Raw genomic sequence first — 24,996 nt, forward strand, 5'->3', positions numbered from 1 at the left:
TAAGTTGAACCAATATCACAAACACTTGATTGTGGTACTTCTCCTTTTTGTTGATGACAAAGGGGGAGAAGTATTTGATGACATGTGATGCATAAGTTTATGCATATGTTCATGTTGACGTGTTGCAAGTATTCATGATGAATATTGCAATGACTTGAATTCAGTTTGAATTCAAGGTTCTATCAATATGGCATATTGATAGGGGGAGTTTGTTTAAACTCTGGGAGTTAAGGTTAACTCCGTTTATGATGACATGTTGCTTAGATTTTTGAATCTAAGAGTTTCTATCAATATGGCATATTGATAGGGGGAGTTTGTTTAAACTCCGGGAGTTAAGTTTAACTCCGTCATCAAGTGGTTGTCATCATCAAAAAGGGGGAGATTGTTGAATCTCGTATTTTGATGATGAAACTACTTGATATATGTTTATGATTTAATATGCGTTTTGAGTGACGTAGGATGCTTTGATTAGGATGAGACAATTAAATCAGGAAAATCATGTTGTACTGGAGGAACATGTCAGAAGATTGGACGTCAGGCCGGTAGATCGGTCGACGTATCGACAGAAGGCTTCGGGCAGTGGACTCAGGCATCGGGCCAAGAAGAGTGGTTATTGTGCCAAGGATATCGGAGTTACGGAGTCAACTGGCCGATTGGGCAATAGGCCGCAGGAAAGGACGATGCGCCGAAGAATCAGACGAAGCGTCGAGGGACCAATGACATGCCGGACAACTTGGTTAATTGCTTAGGATTAATTGTCTCGATCGAAGTTTTGTTTTAATTGTGTAGGATTAACTATGATAACGATGAAGACATAAAGCGAAACAAAGTGTCGGAGTCAAGCGCGAAGGATTTGTTGCGAGTTCGAGAGTTCGACGGAAGTCCGAAGGTTCATCGGGAATGCTACCGGAACTAGCCGAGAATGAGTTGGGAGCGTGCCGAAGGGTTTTTCGGAAGCTCGCCGGAAGGTTCGTTGGGAGTTCGCGGAGCTCGCCGAGAAAGATCGGAGCTTGCCGAAGAAGCTTGTTGGAACTCGCTAAGAACAAATCGTGAAGTCTAGGAGCTTGCCGGGAGTCCGTAGAATGGTTTCCGAGAGTTCATCGGAAGACCGCCGGAAGTTTGCCGGAAGCTCGCCAGAAGAAGTCTTGACTTGCGGACTTTGTAATAGCTTAGAAAATGTCTTTAAAATCATAGTTAGCACATTAATTAGGGTTAGGATTATGTGTTAATTCTATAACCCAAGTAGGGGCCAATTAGGCCCAAGTTCGGACTGGTTTGGGCCAAGTTTGGAGCCAAACCAAGTGAGCTGAAATAGTGAAAGAGGTGGCACCGCCCCAGCCAGGAGGTGGCACCACCTGGGCTAAGCCTCCCAGCGAGACTGGGCGGTGTAACCTCCCCAGCCAGGAGGTGGCACCGCCTGAGCTCAGTCTTCGAGCAAGACTGGGCGGTGCAACCTCCCTAACAGAGAGGTGGCACCGCCTGAGCTCAGTCTTCGAGCTCTGGCAGAGAGGTGCAACCGCCTCAATCAAGAGGAGGCACCGCCTGGGCTCAGTCTTCGAGCTCTGCCAGGCGGTGCAACCTCTCCAGTCAGGAGGTACAACCGCCTGATCCCGGAATTCCGGGATTTGATCGTTTTGAGCTCCAAATTTGAATTGGGTTGGGGCCTAAAAATACCCCACCCATTCAGCACTGAAAGCAAAAACACACACTCGAAATCTTGCTATCTTTCTGTGTTTCTTAGAGCTCAAAACTGCTAGTTCTCCTCTTTCTATTCTTCAAGTTTGAGTTGTAAAGAGAGGAGAGAAAACTTCTGTAAGGGTTGTCTCCTAAGCCCGTAAAAAGGAGTGAATCTGTAAGAGGGTAGTTGGCCTTCGCCTATTGAAGGAAGGCTTCTAGTTGACGTCGGTGACCTCGTCAGTGGAGGAAGCCAAAAGTGGAGTAGGTCAAGACTGACCGAACCACTCTAAATCTCTGGTTTGCTTTCATTTTGAGCACTTTATCATTACTGCAAACCTCCTACATAGCTATTGCTCTCTGCGCTTTTACGAACAAGTTTCTAAGTTCTATTCTTTTCAAATCTGCATCCAGACGTAAATCGGTGTTTTCGTACGATCTCTACATTGCGGTTTACACTTACGTTTTGATTCTATTTATAATTGTAAACTGACTTCTGCGCTTTTACGAATGAGTTTCTTTGCAGTTTACGTTTGTTGAATCTCGGATTTTGATGATGAAACTAATTGATTGTGTTTAAATGTTTGACTACATTTTGAGTGATACAGGTCTACTCGATCAGGATTAGACAATTAACGCAGGAGGAATTGACGTTGCGTCGGAGGAGATCACGTCAGGATATTGGATGGCAGAAGGCTTCGGGCGTCGGGCATCGGGCCAAGGAGAGCGAAATTGCGCCAAGGATATCGAGGTTGCGGAGGTCAACCGCTGATTGGGCAACAAGCTGCAAGAGAGGACGATGCACCGAAGAATCGGATGAAGCGCCAACCAATGACGTGCCGGGCAACAGAATGTCAATTTGCGTTATAATAATTGTCTAGATCGGAGTAGAGTGTTTGCTTGTGTGTGCAGGATTAACTACGATAACCAAAAAACACAAAGCGAGAATACCGGAGTCAAGTTCGATGGACGTTTAAGAGTCCGAAGAATCGTCGGAGATGCTGCCAGAACCAACCGAGAAGAAATCGGGAACCTGTCGGAATTTTCGGAAGTTCGCCGAAGAGATCGTCGGAGGTTCACGGAGATCACCGAGAAGGCTCGGCTACTCATTAAAGTCATCACAAGTTCGGGAGCTTGCTAGAAGCCCGTCGGCAGAAAGTTCGTCGGAAAGCTCGCCAGAACAAGACTCGACGTTCGCGGTTGAAAATTTGCTTAGGATGTGTTTTGGTTATGTAGTCCACTTGTAATTAGGATTAGGATTAAGAGATAATCCTATATCCTGGTTAGGGGCCAACTGGGCCCAAAGTCAGAGTTGGTTTAGGCTAAACCAGCGAACTAGAGAGCCAAGATTGAAGCCCAACTAGTGGCTGAAAACACTGTAGTCGGGCTGAAAACACTGTAGTCGGGCTGAAAACACTGTAGGCGGTGGCACCGCCTAGCTGGGCGGTGGCACCGCCCACCACCCGAGAGCTGGGCGGTGACACCTCCTGGCTGGGCGGTGGCACCGCCCAGCACCCGAGCCCTGGGCGGTGGCACCGCTTGGCTGGGCGGTGGCACCTCCAACAGCGGGAACCCAAAGAGAATTCAAATTTTGAAGCCCAAATTTGAATCCTCTTTAGGCCTATAAATACCCCTCAAATCTCAGCTGAGAGAACAACTTTTTGAGCAGCAAGTGTTTGAGAGAAAAGCCTTAGAAAAGTGTTAGCTTGTCTTGTTTTCAATTTGCTAGTGTTCACCTCCTTCTTTCTTGTTGAAAATCTGTAAGAGAGTGAACCGCTTGTAAAAGTTGTAAGAGGGGTATTCACCCTTCACTTTCAAGAGACTTGCTAGTGGAAGGTGGGAGCCTCATCGAAGAGGGGCCTCGCAAGTGGAGTAGGTCATTTGACCGAACCACTCTAAAAATCGGCGTAATCTCTGGTTTGCTTTTTATTATTGTCATTTACATTACTGCAAATCTTCTTACTGCTTTAGTTCCTTATTACTCTTGCTGCGCAACTTTAAGAACACGCCTTCAAGTTAAATTTCTCAAGTTTTGTTCTTAACATACGAAAGATTTTTTTATTAAAACCGAAGTTTTAATCCGCTGCACTAATTCACCCCCCCTCTTAGTGCCGCTCCGATCCTAACAACGTTTACGTCTTGATTCTGTTTATAACTGCAAACTGATTTCTGCGAACGAGTTTCTTTGCAGTTTACGTTTACGTCTTGATTCTGTTTATAAATGCAAACTGATTTCTGCGAACAAGTTTCTTTGCAGTTTACATTTACGTCTTGATTCTGCTTAGACGTAAAACTGTGTTTTAGACGTAAACTACTTTTAGACGTAAAACTACGTTTAGACGTAAAACTGCGTTTAGACGCAAACTGCGTTTAGACGTAAAACTGAGTTTAGACGTAAAACTGTGTTTAGACGTAAAACTGCGTTTAGACGCAAACTGCACTACGCTCAGACGCAATCTGATCTTAGACGTAAACTGTGCTTAGACGCAAACTGCGCTTAGACGCAATCTGCGCTTAGACGCAATCTGAGTTTAGACGTAAACTGCGCTTAGACGCAAACTGCGCTTAAACGCAATCTGAGCTTAGACGCAAACTGCGCTTAGATGCAAACTGCGCTTAGACGCAATCTGCATTTAGACGCAAACTGCAAACTGCATAAATTGCGCTTAGACGGAAACTGTGTTTAGACATAAACTGCACTTAATCATAAGTAATCTTAGAATTGGCTTTTGCATCAAAATAGTTTTTATCGAACGAACGCAGCTTTTGTTTTTAATCACTGAAAGATTTCCGCTGCACTAATTCACCCCCCCCTCTTAGTGCTCTCGATCCTAACACTTGTGTAAGAGTGTCAACGATAATACCACCCAATAATGGTGGTGGTACCACCAAATAATAGTGGTGGTACCGCTAGTACCCCAAAAATCAGGGATGTGATACTTTTTGGCTCCAATTCTGAAGCCAATTAAGGACTATAGATACCCCTTCTCAGCTTGTAAAGTATAGAGAAGTGATAAGAACTGAACCAAAACCATAGTGAAATAGCTTGCAAAAGTTAAGAGTTTACCTCCATCGTTTCTAAGTGTGAAAGTTTGTAAAAGGAGAGTGAGCCACTTGTGAAAGTTCTGTAAATGGGTGATGGATCTTTGCCCTTTAAGACAAATTAATAGTAGAAACTGGTGACCTCATTGGAGGAGGTATCGCGAGTGGATGTAGGTGGGACGATCGAACCACTATAAAATTGGCGTGTTCTCTTCTTAGTGCATACTTTACTTTTACTGCATTCTACTTTACTCCATTGCAAACTATTCAATCCCCTCCTCTCTACTCAGTTACAAACTTATTCAAGTCAAATGTCTTTTCAAAATAGTTTTCTTCAAACTAAAAGTTTCATAGTTTGAAGTTTTTTGAAATTGATTAAATTTGTCATTTGTATCTACTGCACTAATTCACCCCCCCCCCCCCCACCCCCCTAGTGTCATTCTTAATCCTAAAATGATGGTGGCTCATCGTGGAGATGTTACAATGATGGTTTACAATTGAGGCTTCACATTGGTAGGGTTGTGTGATAGCATGATGGATGGTGGCAGTTTGCTGCACTGTTAATAGTAGAATATATCCATAATGGTGATCCACTAGCAATGCTGCATCATCAATAAAGACGCAACGGTGACGAGGTCGCATGATGGTCATGCTATTGGGAAATCTTGGGGGCGACATCACATACATAGTGGAAGAACAGAAAATAAAATCCCCAATTTCCCAAAAAGATATTCGTCGTCGTGCGAAGATTGGTATGGAAAAATCTGCGAAACTTAAAACTATGTATAGAATAGATTATGTTACCTAGGGAGATCGTATATCCTTATGTTCTTGTAGATCTTTAGGAGTGGGTGAAGGAGGTCCAGCACCCTCCTCTCTAGTAGTGATCCACACAGTAGGGCTGCGACAACACTCCTCAAAACTTCAGGCCTGCTTTAAGGTATAGAGAGGCAAGCAAAGGCTCTAGCCTATGAACCACTGAATCTCTCCGATATATAGAGGTCCCCTATCAACTTAACCCTAACGGATCCTCCCCTATTAGGTATTGGATCTCCATCTAACTACCCAAACCTCTTAGATTAGTGGATCTCTATCCAATAATCTATCAAGGGCTCTTATTGGATCTCATTCATAGGATCTAATAATTCATGGGCTTATTGGATATCCAATAAGATAGGAGCTCCGACGAATATCTCATATCCGAACCTCTACTCATCGTAACACCTACTATATGTGTGTGACCCTCTAGGCCCAATATTGAGCTGGTCGTGAGGCATACTTGTCAGAACTCCTTCTGGCTTATTGAATTATTATCTCCATAATAATTCACTCAACTCATCGACTACGGACGTATTAGGCCACTACGCCGTAGTCCCAAGACGAGACAGGGGAATCTAATCCATTGGACTTGTCTATCCTCAGTTTCCATGTACCTATAGTCCCTCATCCATCTAATATCCTAGAGACCGTATACCGGGCATGGTGTTGTTAGACCCATACAATTTCTACTCGAGTCTCGCTCTAATCAGATTCTCTTGGAGAACTCTCTCTCATAATCCGAAAAACCCTAGACAGTGATTTGTCTAAGTAAGAACACATGGGATCTTCCTCTTATGACACCGAGAGTGGATGATCCTCTATCGACACTCAATAGCCCTCATAAGGTTGACTACCACTCCCAATGACCGGCTATGCTAGATCTGAGACAAATAAACCTATAAGTCCGGTATCAAAGAGTGGAGCACTCATACAGGATATCCTTAGTGTATGACAATAAGGTATCATCAACTATCTAGCATTTTGTAAGCAGATCAATTAGTGAACTCATTCTCCAATGAGCACCTATATTGTATTCCTAGTGTCACCACATAAGCAGCTATGAGACCAACTGCATCCATCATATGGATGGGTATACAGCACACTAATCTATCCGGTTATCTCGATGTCCCTCTCGAGTAACCTATGACTGAGATTATTTAGGATCTATGTTTAAAGGCGAATTGGTCTCATTATCGTGATCTCATCATGATTCGATTCTCCTTGCACAAATCCAAAGACATCATAATATATATATATATATATATATATATATATATATATATATATATATATATATATATATATATATATGCAACAAGCGATATAAAGTAATAAATACAAAATATAATAAGCAAAAAGACTACGTGTCAAGTCACACGTGACATCACTCACGTGATTGACTTGTAGGGCACATATGACTAGCATATGCATGATTAAAGGAATCCTTGTAAAAGCCACCCATAATTTTAACTAATTTAGTCAAAATCAAATGTTGACCAAATCCAAACCATTTTGATATTTTGACTTGGTCAAAATCTAATTTTGATCATATTTTGACATGATTTTGTTAGGATCGGAGCGGCACTAAGAGGGGGGGGGGGGTGAATTAGTGGAGCAGATTAAGACGTTGGTTTCGACAAATCTTTCATACGATAAAAATCGAATTTGAAAAGCTTAACTTGAACGCGTGTTCGTAAAGGTGTGCAGCAAAGGTAATGAGGAAATAAAGCACGTAAGAAGGTTTGTAGTAATGTAAATAGCAATAAGAAAATGCAAACCAGAGATAACGTCAATTTTAAAGTGGTTCTGTCAAATGACCTACATCCACTTACGAGGCCCTCTTCAATAAGGCTCCCACCTTCCACTAGCAAATCTCTTGAAAGGGAATCACAAATACCCCTCTTACAACCTTTTACAAGCAGTTCACACTCTTACAAATTTTCAGCAAGAAAGAAGGAGGTGACCACTCTAACAAATTGAAAACAAGACTTGCTAAGACTTTTCTAAGATCTTTTTCTCAATCTATTGCTTCTCAAAAAGTTGTAATCTCAGCTGAGAATTGAGGGGTATTTATAGGCCTCAAGAGGATTCAAATTTGGGCTCCAAAATTTGAATTGTCTTTGGTTCCCGATGCTGGCGGTGCCACCGCCTATCAGTGTCTGATACTGACAGTGTACTGGCGGTGCCACCGCCGGACCTCTCAAGTGCTGGGCGGTGCCACCGCTCAGTCCAGCGGTGCCACCGCTTTGTCACGGACTTAGCTGGTTTTGCCTAAGTCGTGCGGCACCCTTGCGTGTCCGTTCGCAAAGGTCAGCCTCCCCGAAACCTCCCATTGTCCCTTAGGACTAACAAAAGAGAGAATGGGTTAGAGAGAACGCCTCAATCGAGATCCACAAGCAAACATCTCTGAAAAACACTTCATAGACAATGCAAATTACAAACAGACTTTACAAGCTCTGAACAGTGGCACAACAAAGGGTAAAATGATCCATTACAGACCGAAAATCTCTCGCACGTGTCCACATGATACAACCGTTATTTACAAGCCTAAAGAGGCCACCAACCCAACTAAAATGGGACTATTAGGCCTTCGGCCGCCCCTCTACATGCTGTACAAGGCATGAACATGCCCAAAAGACACGGACATACATAAGCATTACATCAAACATCTTGTTTCGAAGTTTGTCCGTGACATTCTCCCCCACTTATTCCTTCGACGTCCTCGTTGAAGCCTTTGTCGACACCGCAACTCCTCGCCTTGCTGATTCTTCAATCTTCTGCTCCAGCTACAATGCGCCTCTTGGCTCCTAGCTGCTCTCCGCTGCTGTTTTTGAGTAGTCGAACCTTTGATCCACCATGCTGCTTCAACTCACCAATGACTCTGACTCTGGTGTGGGGTTGGCTGAGTTGTGTTGATTATTGTTGATTCCTGCGGATCCCCCAGATGAAGGAAAAGACCATCCTTACTGCGCTAGTCTCTCAAATTCCTCATGCTGCTTGAATTGGATGGATGCTTGTTGGAGCTTTAACGAGCATCGTCTCATAAACTTCTGATGTTTTGGGTCCTTCCTCCACAAAATTTGCTCATTGACTCTTCCTTCACTTAGTTGTCACATCCAAGTAGGTTCGCATCACTTCCGCTTTCGATTGGCATTTCGTTGGGAAATGAAGCGGACAATCTACTCTCAGTAGCACTGATCACCGTTGGTGAGGATTTGACAACTATTGTCTTCCATTATCTTCGAAGGGTCTTTGAACATATGCAGAGCTCCTCTGCTGGATAGATAAGAGAATTGGGGTACTCGGTTTCGCCCATTCTCTTAAGAGTTGAGAAGGCATAGGTTACTTGACTTCGCCCGCCTCCTCAAGGTTGTACTTCGTGCATCGAGCTGGTTACTGGCCTTCGCCTGCTCTTTGCTCACACTTCTGAAGCACATGAAGTGTTTGCACTCCTTGCGTTGAGTTAGCTATTGTGATTCACCTTCTCAATGCCATTGAACTTCTGGAATGCAGGAAGTTTTCACCCCACTTGGAGTAGTTCTCTCATAGGTTTGGTCGCCTCTGGGATTGTACCGTCTTCTCCATCAACCCTACTGCCTACTCCACTGAGTAGCAAAGGTACAGCACCGCATACTGCCTGCTTCGTTCCTTGGTTATGCACTCTTGCATGACCCGAAGTCCTTCACTTTCGGCTATCTTGATGAGAAGCACATTGACACCGGTCTTACGAAGTTCTTCGGCCTCTGCCCTTCAGCCTTGTCTCGGTACTTGGAGATTGCCTCTGCATTCTCCACCTCCTCGGCCCCTTTCACGACCAAGCGCTCTCTCTCCATGAGAGCAAGGGATCAATGACTTTCACGGAAGTCCCGCCTCTGCGGTACCATGGCGCTGCCATGCCCATGGCCCTACTATCCGTCGCCTCGCATCTGCATCCCTTTTCTTCACGATTAGTAGATATGTCTCTGTGGCACTCCTCTGAGTCCACCTCCATTCTAACTGATGCTTGATTTTGGGTAGCTAAGTCCCTCTAGACTCGTCGTCGCTTCCTCGCCCCTTTCGACCCCCTACTTCAACACCTTTGTGTTCTCCAAGCAGTCCGTTTGGTCGATGGAAAGAAAGACTGCAACTCCCATGCATGGCCTCTGCCATCACGTTGTAGGGTTTGCACCGATTATATTCTCCTTAGCTTCCTTGGTAGCAATGTTCGCTTACTCGGCCTTGTCCTCTGACTTGTCGGGCTCCCTTAAGCGAATATGAGCTCTGGAGCAGTACAACTCTCCAGCTGCTTCGATCATACCTCTACATGATCAAGTTCCTCCCATGGAACTCACTAGTACTTGCATTCAAACTTTTCCCTTGGTGGAACCCAGCCCCCATATGCTGATGACCAAGGTTTTCATCCGATGCAAAATTCGATGCACGCACGGAAGACCGGCCTCTACGGTACCATGGCCTTCACTCCTTGAATCTATAGCTCTTCTTGTCGTCGTGTAGTTCACCGAAGTGGAGCTTCCAGTAGCTCCCGATCATACCTCCATATGATCTAGTCCCTCCCGGGACTATGTCGTGTGTATCGCATTGCCACGAACTGTTCCACCACGATCCGTTGCACCATGTCGCCTCCTGGTGACATCTCCATTGCATTCTGATCCTTGTGGAATAAACTCGAATTGTGAACCCTCCATGTGTGGCCTCTGCCAATACATCGCAGGGTCTCCTCCACCTTCGATTTTGTTTGCTCCTTTGGCAATCGACCTTCATCCACCCACTCTTGGGTCACACCTAGATGAAGCACCGCTCTAGGACAGTCCGTCGCCTAGTAGCTCCCGAAGTCCACCGACTTCACTGTAATTTATGCACCATTGTTTGGATCCTAGGCCTCTGCCCCTACCAGCACAATCTCCGCTACGCACCGCTTCCTTCATAGCAACTTGAATGACAACACTATGGCATATTCTTCAAGAGTACCCGCCTCTGCGTCCTCTTGCCCCGTGCTAAGGCCTTCTGTACCCAACTTCGCCTCCGCAAATTGAGTCGCCTTAGTTCCTCCATCAAATGCTTCTCCGAGATAAGGTGCATGTGCCCCGAAGCTCCCTTCGTCTTTGGCACCATGCAAGATGAGTCCGCTCCGACAGAATGAAGGACCCATGGAACAACATGATCCTACTCTTGCCTCTGCAAGAGTTCATGTCTTTGACCTTTGTCTAAGGAAAGCACTGTGCCTCTGCTCCACGTTCCAACTTCTATTGAGTTGATGGTGGCCCTCGCGCCCACCATTCCACGGGTCAGCCCTCCCTTGAGTCCGATCTCCACATCGACTCCAAGTGTGCCCTCCTTTAAGTTGCTTTAGGTCGCTCCCCCACTTGATCTCGCAATGCATCCACCAATGCATTCTCTCAAGCGAGATCATGCGATGACTCCTCGCCGCTTGCTCAGTCCATCGAGCTTCGTGGAGTTGTTGTTTGTTGAGGTACTCCTCCTCAACATGTGAGGTCCGTCTCACATGATTCTCCCTCTGGAGAGCCGGGACTTATCCCTCCTGGATAACTATCCCGTTGGAGCAACATCTCTCTTCGTTTCGGAGACCAGCATCCCCTTGGACTACTCCGATCTGCTGAACAAACTGTGCATTGTTCTGCCTCCTACAAACGCACTTGCTAGATTGCGACTCCCCATCAATACAGTCCCCACTGCACCCCTCAAGGCCTAGCAACATGCTGAACTCGTTGAACACTTCAGCCTCCTACGGACGTATCCTTCACATGCCGAAGAGAAAGTTTCAATGCACCATGGCACCGAGTTTCGGTCGCCTTGGGATGGCCACGAACATTCCATCGTCCGCATACAAGCCCCTGCATGAGTACCAAATTCTTCGAGTTAGCAATTCCCCTCACCTCTGTGAGCTTTGCATAACTCTTTTTGGTCGTTGAGCAACTCATTCCACCTTGCATGGTTTTATCCTTTACCAAGCGCCTCGCTTGGCTTGAGCACCATCAAGTATAGTTGTCAATGTTGAGCCGCAGCTCAAACTCAGCCATCCCAACCTTTGTGCGCTGCACATCTTCCCAGCTTGCCTGTTCTCGTGGTGCCTCTTGCGCGAAGGGTTGGCCATTCCTCTAAAGGCCAATGTCAGATGCCCGCTCCTCTGAGCGACTCATTTTCCCTACATCTCCATGCCCGTTTTCCCCCAAACGGTCGCGCGTGTGCTGACTGCCCTCAACGCAGCCCCGCTAGGTCCCCCACGTTTGCATGCTGAGTGTTTCTATGAGTGCTTGTCCCGCTCTGATACCATCTGTCACGGACTTAGTTGGTTTTGCCTAAGTCGTGCGGCACCCTTGCGTGTTCGTCTGCAAAGGTCAGCCTCCCCGAAGCCTCCCATTGTCCCTTAGGACTAACAAAAGAGAGAACGGGTTAGAGAGAACGCCTCAATCGGGATCCACAAGCAAACATCTCTGAAAAACACTTCATAGACAATGCAAATTACAAACAGACTTTACAAGCTCTGAACAATGGCACAACAAAGGGTAAAATGGTCCATTACAGACTGAAAATCTCTCGCACGTGTCCACATGACACAACCTTTATTTACAAGCCTAAAGAGGCCACCAACCCAACTAAAATGGGACTATTAAGCCTTCGGCCGCCCCTCTACATGCTGTACAAGGCATGAACATGCCCAAAAGACACGGACATACATAAGCATTACATCAAACATCTTGTTTCAAAGTTTGTCCGTGACGGCTTGGTTCTCGGGTTCTAGGCGGTGCCATCGCCTAATCTGGCGGTGCCACCGCCTACACTATTTCAGCTCACTGGTTGGGCTCCAAACTTGGCCCAAACTAGTCCGAACTCGGGCCTAATTGGCCCCTACTTTAGTTATAGGATTAACACCTAATCCTAACCCTAATTAACATGTTAACTATGAATTTAAAGATATTTTCTAAGCTATTACAAAGTCCGCAAGTCAAGACTTTTTTCGGCGAACTTCCGACGATCTTCCGACGAACTCTCGGAAACCATTCTACGGACTCCCGACAAGCTCCTAGACTTCACGATTTGATCTTGGCGAGTTCCAATGAGCTTCTTCGGCAAGCTCCGATCTTTCTTGGTGAGCTCCATGAACTTCCAACGAACCTTCCAACGAGCTTCCGAAAAACCCTTCGGCAAGCTCCCTACTCATTCTCGGCTAGTTCCAGCAGCATTCCCGACGAACCTTCGGACTTTTGTCGAACTCTCGAACTCACAACAAATCCTTCACGCTTGACTCCGACACTTTGTTTCGCTTTATGTCTTCATCGTTATCGTAGTTAATCCAGCACACACAAGCCAAAATTCTGCTCCGATCTAGACAATTATTACAAAGCGAATTGACATTCTGTTGCCCGGCACGTCATTGGTTGGCGCTTTGTCCAATTCTTCGGTGCATCATCCTCTCTAGCGGCTTGTTGCCCAATCGGCTGTTGACCTCCGCAACCTTGATATCCTTGGCGCAATTTCGCTCTTGGCCCGATGCCCGACGTCCGAAGCCTTCTGCCATCCAATATCCTAACGTGATCTCCTCCAGCGCAACGTCAATTCCTCCTGTGTTAACTGTCTAATCTTGATCGAGTAGACCTGCATCACTCAAAATGCAGTTAAACATCTAATCAAAATCAATTAATTTCATCATCAAAATCCGAGATTCAACAATCTCCTCCTTTTTGATGATGACAACTAATTGATGACTAACGGAGTTAACCTTAACTTCCCGGAGTTTAACCAAACTCACCCTATCAATATGCCATTGATAGAACACTTGGATTATCCCAAATCCAAGTAACATTCATCACATGTTATGAAAAACATTTAAACCATCATGCAAATATATATAAAATATTCAATTCAATGCATGAAGTCATCAATATACTTCTCCCCCTATTGTCATCAACAAAATGGAGAAGTAGCTCTAGCTATTTTAAAAAGATATTCAAGTTTTTGTAACATGAAGCTAGATTTTCATCACAACATATAAGCACAAAAGCATAGTAAGATTCTTAAGTTCAATCATGGCAATTCAACACTTGCTTCTTGTGCAAGATTGCACTTTGCTTTTCTTTGCATGTTCTAACTAGCAAAAGCTTTCTCCCCCTTGTTTTTGTCGAAAAGAAGGGAAGAGTACAAGCTAGCCAGCATTTGCCTTGAGCTAGCAATCTTTCTCCCCCTATGTCATTGCCGAAAAGAAGGAGAGGAACCAATGATTTAGACTTTCACATAAATTATGAATTTGCATCAATCAATATTTCAATCATCACATGATATATACAAGACAAAAATACAAAGCATAGTAAGATTCTTAAGTTCAATCATGGCAATTCAACACTTGCTTCTTGTGCAAGATTGCACTTTGCTTTTCTTTGCATGTTCTAACTAGCAAAAGCTTTCTCCCCCTTGTTTTTGTCGAAAAGAAGGGAAGAGTACAAGCTAGCCAGCATTTGCCTTGAGCTAGCAATCTTTCTCCCCCTATGTCATTGCCGAAAAGAAGGAGAGGAACCAATGATTTAGACTTTTACATAAATTATGAATTTGCATCAATCAATATTTCAATCATCACATGATATATACAAGACAAAAATACAAAGAAATCATGTCATGAAAGACATCAATTGTTAAACATGATATGATAATAGTCTCAAAAATTTTAATTTGCGATACATGTGATACATTGCGATACTAAAAAATTTAATGGGATGCTTTTAAGGATATCAACCTATTTTTTATACAAAGCATGGCAAGAGCAATTTTGTTGCAAGTTTTCGAAGTTTTGCACTTTTTGCTTCTTTCGATAGGCAAGATCCTTCTTCTCTTTTTGAGAAGTGCAAACTTGCAAGTTTTACTTCCTTAGCATGCTAGGAAGTTTACTTTCATTTTCAATGCACAAGCTAGCAAAACCTTCTCCCCCTTTATCAAAGTCAAAAAGAAAGGGAGGACTCAATGGCTAAAAATTTCAACCATTCAACAAGCTAAATATGCAAAGAATTCATGAAATATATCAATAAGGATCAATCCATGAATACCAAAGATATGATTCATGGTTCATTAAAATTCTTCTTAACAAGTTCACGATCAAGATTCATTTGAAAAGATATAGCACAAAGAGCAACTTGAAACATTCTTATCAAGATCACATTTTAAAATATTTCAAGTATCAAGAGGAATTAATTGGGTGATGAGATAAATATTTCACGAATACATGGAATTGTATAAAAAATCATATCATAAGTGTTTCATACATTCATATCATCACATGAAGGAATATAAACAAAAATTAGTGATGAGATATTACTTCATGAATACAATAAAATTCATATAGCATATCATGGTTTATTAGAATTAGTCTTCCTTTTGGTGAATAGCAAAAAGAATAGTAGGAGAGCAAGATCTCAATTCATGCACATCAAATATTCAATCATCAAAATCATGATTCATCTAGAAAATTCTCCTCTTTAAATATTCAAAGAGAGAATCATGATGAACATTCTTGGTTTACATAAAGTTTCAAAACATAATTATCAAGATCATGAATACTAAAAGACTATGAAACATTTCGACAAATCTCCTTTTAAATATAAAACAATCTTGATTCATAAAGAATTTCATGTTATAAATTTCAAGAGATCAAGATCGTGATTTTGATAAAAAATTATTCAAATTTAAATCATCAAAATCATTATCAAAATCCAAGAGATTCACAAAGATAATACAAATGGATTCATCAAAATCAATAAGATCGAGCAAAATAATTTTCAAGAATGTTTCCCTCCTTTTGATTGTTTCAAAACATATGATTTTGTTTTATTTATGCCAAATAAAAACATGTATCATGTTTAAAATCGAAAGAATAAGATTTATTACAACAAAGATCAATAAGGTACTTTCATTATGGTAAAAATCAATAATCCATAAATCGTAAGATTCATCATGCATAATTTCGAGATTTATTAAGCATGATCAATATGCATGACACTAAAACATGGTTTCAAAATGTTTAATATTTTTATTACACAATTTCATCATTATGCATAATTATATATAACTTTACAATGTCATGCATAAAATTGTCAAATCATAGTATTAAAATATTAATATTTTCATTACAACTTTATGCATCATTAAGTATACAATCGTCAAGCATGACACTTCACTATTTCATATAAGCATGCCTATTTCATTTATGTTAAATCAAAAAATGCATCATTAAGCATGATCATTATGCATTACTTCAAATCAAACATGATCTCATTTATTTTTAAAATATTTATCATGATAGAGCATATAAGCCAAATAAACTATTAAACATAAAGCATATTCATCAATGATGGTTTCATTGAGTATAAAGTATTTTCAACCAAAATCATTTGTTATTTGTTGTAGTCGTACATTTTTCTTTTTAGGTGAATCTATCTTTTCATGCTTAGTTTGCATACAAAAGCCGTGCATCGTTTTCGAAAGCAACTTTCATCATGGTATAAATCGATAATCCATAAATCGTAAAAGATCATTATGGAAATCATCAATAATCAATAAACTATAAATTACCCAAAACTCATCATCATCATGCATAGCTTAAAAAAAAATAAATTTATTAGGCATGATATCATATTTCATAAGGCATTTTTAATCAAAATCATTTTGTTTATCATAAACATACAATTTTCATGATTATTTTCAAAATTACTAGAATGATAAGCATGATTTCTAATTTTTTTATTTTCATGTAATTTCTAAGAAAATTAATCCTAAATGAAATTAAAAATAACTCATGAAAAGTATTATGTAATTTCAAAATAATTCAAGAGAGTTGAGTTACTTACCTTGTAGTCAAGGCTCGTCAAAGCCCAATTCGCCGTTTCACCTTTGGAAGTTTTTGATTCATCCTTGGTTGCCTTCCTTTTCTTTGGCCTCTTCCTCCGTTCAAGTTTATTGTTTATTTTAGATTTTTATTTAATAAACTTATTAAGATTTAGTGTTCGAAGTTCAAGTTCATCATTGTCCTCATCACTTGAGTCATTGCCTAAGTGGTATTCATTTGTCCGGAGTTCCAAATTCTTCCTGTTCTTTGGAAGGTGATTTTGTTCATCATATTCATCATGTGCATTGTGCACCATTTCATATGTCATCAACGAACCAATTAGTTCTTTAAGTGGAAAAATATTTAAATCTTTTGTTTCTTGTATTGCGGTTACTTTAGGATCCCACCTTTTTGGAAGGGATCTTAAGATCTTGGTTACAAGATCATAATTCGAAAAAGATTTACCAAGTACTCTTAGATTATTGACGACATCCGTGAAACGGGTGTACATGTCGCCTATAGTCTCGCTTGGTTGTATTCGAAAAAGCTCAAACTCATGCAATAAAATGTTAACTTTCGAGTCTTTAACTCTACTAGTTCCCACGTGCGTGATTTCAAGTGTTCGCCAAATATCAAAAGTCGTTTTCGCACGTAGAAATCCGATTGAACTCATTTTTGTCCAAAGCGCAAAATAAGGCATTCATAGCCTTTGCGTTTAAAGAAAAATACTTCTTCTCCAAATCCGACAATTCGTTCATCGGTTTAGAGGGAAGTTGAAAACCGTTTTCAACGATATTCCATAAATCCAAATTCATAGAAATCAAGAAAACTCTCATTCGATTTTTCCAATAAGTATAGTCCAATCCGTTAAACAACAGTGGACGAAAAACCGATAAGCCGTCTTGAAAGCCATGAAGAGCCATTTCTCTCGGGTGTAAATCCGAAATGAGAAATACCGAGCTCTGATACCTATTGTTAGGATCGGAGTGGCACTAAGAGGGGGGGGGGGGGGGGGGTGAATTAGTGGAGCGGATTAAAACGTTGGTTTCGACAAATCTTTCATACGATAAAAATCGAACTTGAAAAGCTTAACTTGAATGCATGTTCGTAAAGGTGTGCAGCAAAGGTAATGAGGAAATAAAGCACGTAAGAAGGTTTGTAGTAATGTAAATAGCAATAAGAAAATGCAAACCAGAGATTACGCCAATTTTAAAGTGGTTCGGTCAAATGACCTTCATCCACTTGCGAGGCCCTCTTCGATGAGGCTCCCACCTTCCACTAGCAAATCTTTTGAAGGGGAAGGACAAATACCCCTCTTACAACCTTTCACAAGTGGTTCATACTCTTACAAATTTTCAGCAAGAAAGAAGGAGGTGAACACTCTAACAAATTGAAAACAAGACTTGCTAAGACTTTTCTAAGACATTTTTCTCAATCTATTGCTTCTCAAAAAGTTGTTATCTCAGCTGAGAATTGAGGGGTATTTATAGGCCTCAAGAGGATTCAAATTTGGGCTCCAAAATATGAATTTTCTTTGGTTCCCGATGCTGCCAGTGCCACCGCCTGTCAGTGTCTGACACTGACAGTGTACTAGCGGTGCCAGCACTGGACCTCTCGGGTGCTGGGCGGTGCCACCGCTAAGTCCAGCTGTGCCATCGCTTGGTTCTCGGGCTCTAGGTGGTGCCACCGCCTAATCTGGCGGTGCCACCGCCTACACTATTTCAACTCACTGGTTGGGCTCCAAACTTGGCCCAAACGAGTCCGAACTCGGGCCCAATTGGCCCCTACTTGAGTTATAGGATTAACACCTAATTCTAACCCTAGTTAATATGCTAACTACGAATTTAAAGATATTTTCTAAGCTATTACAAAGTTCGCAAGTCAAGACTTTTTCTGGCGAACTTCCGACGGTCTTCCGACGAATTCTCAGAAACCTTTCTACGGACTCCCGGCAAGCTCCTAGACTTCACGATTTGATCTTGGCGAGTTGCAATGAGCTTCTTCGGTAAGCTCTGATCTTTCTCGGCGAGCTCCGCGAACTTCCAACGAGCCTTCCGGCGAGCTTCCGAAAAACCCTTCGGCAAGCTCCCTACTCATTCTCGGCTAGTTCCGGCAGCATTCCCGACGAACCTTCGGACTTTCGTCGAACTCTCGAACTCACAAAAAATCCTTCGCGCTTGACTGCAACACTTTGTTTCGCTTTATGTCTTCGTCGTTATCGTAGTTAATCCTGCACACACAAGCCAAAACTCTACTCCGATCTAGACAATTATTACAAAGTGAATTGACATTCTATTGCCCGGCACGTCATTGGTTGGCGCTTCGTCCGATTCTTCGACGCATCGTCCTCTCTTGCGGCTTGTTGCCCAATCGGCGGTTGACCTCCGCAACCCCGATATCCTTGACGCAATTCTGCTCTTGGCCCGATGCTTGACGTCCGAAGCCTTCTGCCATCCAATATCCTAACGTGATCTCCTTTGGCGCAACGTCAATTCCTCCTGCGTTAATTGTCTAATCTTGATCGAGGAGACCTGCATCACTCAAAATGCAGTTAAACATCTAAACACAATCAATTAGTTTCATCATCAAAATCCGAGATTCAACAGATTTGAGATTTTAGATTATAATTGGATTTTGACTTTGACGTAGCTAAAATCTAATTTTTGAGATTTTTTTCCATGATCAATTCTATTTTTGACCTAATTTTTGTTTTAGGCCAAGTGGATTTTTATAACTCAAAATAAACCTTTGATTATTCACTTTAACTTGTTTAATTATTTGTTTAGGCTATTGATCTAATTTGGGCGGCCCAATTTTTGTCTATGATACTTAAATTTCAATTATACTTAAAAATTATAACATAATATTTAATTTTTATATAAAGGTATGATTTATATTTTATCATGATTAAAATCATCATATATTTTTCTTTTATGCTGATTAATGTTCAATAATTGTTAAGATTATTATTATTTTATTATTAAACTATTTTTTATTAATTAAATTTAAGAAAATTAGTGAATATTTTTTATAACTTATATCACTAAGTTTTATTCGACTAATAACTACCAAAGTGACCTAGGATGATAAACTTTTGAGATGTGAATTATAAAAAATATATTATTATTTATAAAATATTTTAAATTATATTTTATATTGTTGTATTTGCTCTTATGATTGCTAAAATGGCTTGGACTAATAACTTATGATTATATTAAAGAATAAGTCATAAATGACATTAAGAAAAATAATATTCACAATGATATATATAATTAAGAGATTTAGATAATCCTAAAAGAGAATTTACTTTGAATAATTATGCGACAAGATAGGATGATACTATTTTAGATATTCTTAATACCATTCATAAGGATAGTATTAATCCTCAATAAATAATTTTGAGTGAACACTAAATACATCAATATTTTACTTAAATATAAAATATAGATGATATTAATAGTTTATTATATTTAGAAACTCAAAATCTTAATTTTTTTGTCTTGGTACTTTCTTCCATAATTGGAGTATGTACGGTTGACACTAGTGTATTATATCTTGACCTAGCTTTGGTTGTTTAAAAGTCTGTAGACTTGATTGATAAAAGTACTATGAATATTATTTGTAACTTATATACCTAAATTTTATGTGACTAGTAGTTGCCAAAGTGGCAAGACCCGCAGACTTAACTAATGAAAGCATTGTGAATATTATTTATAATTTTTAAAGTGGCCTAGGATGACAAACTTATAGGGAGTGAATTATAATAAATATTTTATCATTTATAGAATATTTTAAACTATAATTTATATATTATATCATCTTGTGACTACCAAAATGGCTTAGACTAATAACTTATAAAACAATATTAAAAAATTGATCATACATTGTATTAAAAAATAATATTTATAATGACACATGTGATTAGGAGACTTAGATAATTCTAAAGAAGAAACTACTTTAAATAATTATGTGAAAATATTATGGAATAAATTAATAAAATTAATATTTATGATAGATCTAATAGGCTTAATCTAATATTTATAAGAATGTTAATTACAAATAATATCAAGATTTCATTTTTGCTTGCAACTATCATATAAAAATATTTAAGGGTTATTGAAGATAAGTAAATATATTGAGAAGTCAATAGCTGAAACATTAATGAAAGAACTGAGTAGAACTTAATATGATTGCACTCGAGGGATTTATGATCACATTCTTAATATGATCGATAAGGTTGCAAAACTTAAAATATTATGCATGAATATGCATGAGTCTTTTCTTGTGTAGTTCATTCTTAATTTTCTTCCTCTTTAGCTTAGCTCATTTAAGATTTACTATAATACAAATAAGAATAAATAAGACTTGAATGAGATGATTAGTTTGTTTATTCAAGAAGAATTAATATTAAGGCAAGAAAGATCTAAGAATATATTAGCCACTACTCAAAGAGTTGGTAACAAGAAAAGAAGTTGAAGCATCATCCACTAAATAAATTTGTTGGGTCTAAAAATGCTAAGTAGATTAATAAAAATAATATAATAAAGTACTTTTTTGTGATAAGAAAGAATATATAAAAAAGAACTATATTAAGTGCAAAGCCTAGTTCAAAAAGAAAAGTATATACTTAACCTTTATATATTTTGAATCAAATATTATAAAGGTTCTTTTTAATACTTAATGGATTGATTTTGGTGCTTGAACTCATATTATTAATAATATATAGTAATTTCTTTCAACTCGAAAACCCAAAGAACATAAAAATTTATTGTTATAAGGAATAATTTCAAAATGAAAGCGATAATAATGGAAATATATCACCTATGCCTAGAGACGAGTTATTTGATAGATCTTATGGACACAGGTTATGTTCCTATTATTTCAAAAAATCTAGTTTTAAAATTAATGAGTTTGGATATTATCTTTCTTTTAATGATAATAAACTTAGTATATTGTAAAATTCAATAAAATTTAATTTTGGTATTCTATATAACAGTTTATACAGAATTAATTTGAACCTTAAATTTGTAAAAATATTAGTGACCCTCAATCAAATATTTGATTACAACATAGTTTCAATAATGAGAAATATTTTATCATATGATATAGATATTTAAGGCATATCTCTAAGGAAAGAATTGAAAGATTAGTAAACAAGAATATTTTAAAATATTTAAACTTTACTGATATTGATGTTTACATATATTATAATAAAAAAGAGCAAACTAAGCATATAAAAAAATATTACAAGAAATAAAAAACACTTTGAGATTATTCATACTGATATCTACGGACCACTTCATATTTTTTATTCAGTGAAAGAGATATTTCATCACATTTATGGATAACTTATCAAGATATGGTTTTGTGTATCTAATACATGAAAAGTTTCAAGTTGTTAACACTCTTGATATATATATAAATGAAATCGAGAGACAAGATTCAAAAATTAAAAATATTAAATTTGATAAGAGTGATAATTTTTATTATAGATATAATGGGTCAAGCCAAAATCCTAGCACTTTTAATACTATTGTAGCATCTATATCTAATACATGAAAATTCTTACGTTAGTGACACCCTCGAGATATACATAAATGAATTTGAGAGATAATTAGATTGAAAAGTTAAAATTATCAAATTTAACAAGGGTAATAAATTTTAGATAGATTTGATAAGTCATGTCAAAATCCTAGCTTTTTTATTGGATTCTTAGTAAAACGAGATATTTGTACTCATTATGTCTCACTAAGTGTTTCATAATAGAATAAAATTACTAAAATGTGAATTCGTGCTCTTATGAATATGATTAAGAGTATAATAAGTTATTCTCGTTGGTCATAGGGTGCCTTGCAAGCCAATCATGTGAGTGATGGCACGTGTGACACGCTATACAGTCTTTTTGCTTATTATTATTAGTAGCATTTGTTAAATCTCGAATTCGGATGATGAAACCAATTGATAAGTGTTTATGAATTGATCTGCATTTTGAGTGATATAGGATGCTTCGATCAGTATGAGACAATTAAAGCAGGAAGAATCATGTTGGGCCGGTGGAACATGTCAGAAGAATGGACGTCTAGCCGAAGGATCAGATGACGTATCGACAGAAAGCTTCGGGCCATGGATTCGGGCATCAAGCTAAGAAGAGCGAAAATTGCGCCAAGGATATTGGAGTTGTGGAGGTCAACTAGCCGATTGGACAATAGGCCGCAAGAGAGGACGAAGTGTCGAAGAATCGGACGAAGCGTCGATAGACCAATAACATACCGGACAACATGATTCATGCTTAGTAATAATTGTCTAGATCAAAGTGTATTTTTACATGTGTAGGATTAACTATGATAGCAAGGCATAAAGAAAAATGAAGTCCCGAAGTCAAGAATGCGATTTCGTTGGGAGTTCAAGAGTTCGTCGGAAGTCCGGACGTTCATAGGAAGTTCTATCAGAATTGACCGAGAAATCCCGGAGATTGCCAAAGAAGCTCATCGGAACTCACCAAGAAGATCATCATGAAGTCTAGGAGCTTTCCTAGAGTCTGTTGGAACATTGTCGAGAGATCATCGAAAGTTTGCCGGAAGATCGCTGGAAACTCACCGGAAGAAACCTAGACTTACATACTTTATTTAGCTTAGTAAATGTTTTAAAATTCATAGTTAGTATATAATTGAGACTAGAATTGGGCCAACCTAATTAGGGGATAGTTGGGCCCAAGTTTTGGCTATGTTGGGCCAAGAGAAAGGCCCAAACAGTGACCAAACAGGTAAAATCGTCGTGGTATAGTCTCCGAGATTGTGTCAGGCGGTGGTACCACCAGTCTAGGTGGTGGTACTGCCCAAACACAGTCTTTTAGGTGGTGGCACTAGCAGACTGGGTGGTGGTACCACCCAGTGTCAGACTGCAGGCAATGGTACCACCCGTACCCTGAAATTTCAGGGATTTAAATTTTGGGCTCCAAATTTGAATCCATTTGGGGCCTATAAATACCTTAGCTATTCCTGCATGGATTAGCAAGAAATATTGAGCAAAAATATATGATTCTAAATTTATAAACCTTAGAAAGTTTAGTTCTCTCCTCCCAAAGCTTAGAGAGAGTTCTAAGGGAGGTGTGAGAGGGATACCTTGTAAATGAGGGTTGTAAAAGGTTGTCTCCTAAACCTGTGAAAAAGAGAAGAGAGGTGTAAAAGGTGGTTGGTCTTCGCCTATTGAAGGAAGACTGATAGTGGATGCCGGTGGCCTCAACGAAGAGGAATCGGCTAAGTGGATGTAGGTCACGACGATCGAACCACTATAAAAATCTGGTTTGCATTTCTCTTCGGTAATTTACTTTAACTGTAAACCACTTTACTTTCTTTACATCCACTATGCTCTTTCACGCACTTTCAAAGTTATTGTCTTTACGAAATGGGTTTTTGTCGGAAACATATTTAATCATAATGAAATTTTGAACCGACGTAATTTTTTTTGCTGTACTAATTCACCCCTACCTCTTAGTGCCAACTCTTTTCCTAACAGTTGGTATCAGAGCCATATTTTTCTCATTTGGTTTAACACCTAAGAGAAATGGCTCTTTTTGACTTTCAAGAGGGACTTTCTCTCATTCGTCTTCTCTTCCAATGAACCATTGGAATGATTTGGAGAAGAGGATTTTTTTCTTTAAATGCTAGAGCTATGAATGCTCTATTTTGCACCTTAGATAAAACCAAATTTAATCAAGTTTGTACTTGCGAAACAGCATTTAACATTTGGCATACTCTTTAAATCACACATGAAGGTACTAGCAAATTTAAAGATTCAAAAATCAACTTTTTGATGCATGATTCTGAACTTTTTCATATGAAACCAAGCGAAACCATTAGAGACATGTACATCCATTTTACGAATGTCGTCAATGGTTTAAAAGCACTTGGTAAAAGTTTTTCGGACTTTGAATGTTTAAACAAAATTTTACGTTCTCTTAATAAGAACTGAGATCCGAAAGTAACCGCAATACAAGAGGCAAAAGATCTTAATAATTTTTCACTTGAAGAACTTTTTGGTTCATTAATGATATACGAAATGGCACACATTGCACAAAGCGAACTTGAGAACATCCTTCCAAAGAATAGGAAGGATTTCAAACTTAGAACAATTGAAGACCACTCGAGCATAAGCTCAAGTGATGGTGAGCTTGAACTCCTCACTATGAAATTTAAAAAGTTCATGAAACAAAAATAAACTTAAAATAACATAACTATTTGCTATGAATGCAAGAAGAAGGAAGCAATTTTGGATGAAATGAGCTCATCCGAAGATGAAGGGCAATCCAACACATTTATGAAATCTCTACAAATTTACGAAATCGATTTCAAACTTACAAGTTCTAATCCACTGCACTAATTCACCCCCCCCCCCCCCCCCTCTTAGTGCCGCTCAGATCCTAACAATTGGTATCAGAGCGAGGCTCACTCTTATATTTGGTTTAATACCCAAGAGAGATGGCTTACTCTAGCATGCAAGAGGGTCACTCTATTACATGTTCACCTATGTTTAATGGGTCGGATTACATGTATTGGAAGACTTGTATGAAGATCTTCCTTATTTCCATGGATTTTGAGTTTTAGAATATTGTCGAAAATGGATTTCAAAAATCT

The sequence above is a fragment of the Musa acuminata genome, chromosome BXJ2-5 (assembly GCF_036884655.1).
Source record: "Musa acuminata AAA Group cultivar baxijiao chromosome BXJ2-5, Cavendish_Baxijiao_AAA, whole genome shotgun sequence".
Classification (NCBI taxonomy): domain Eukaryota; kingdom Viridiplantae; phylum Streptophyta; class Magnoliopsida; order Zingiberales; family Musaceae; genus Musa; species Musa acuminata.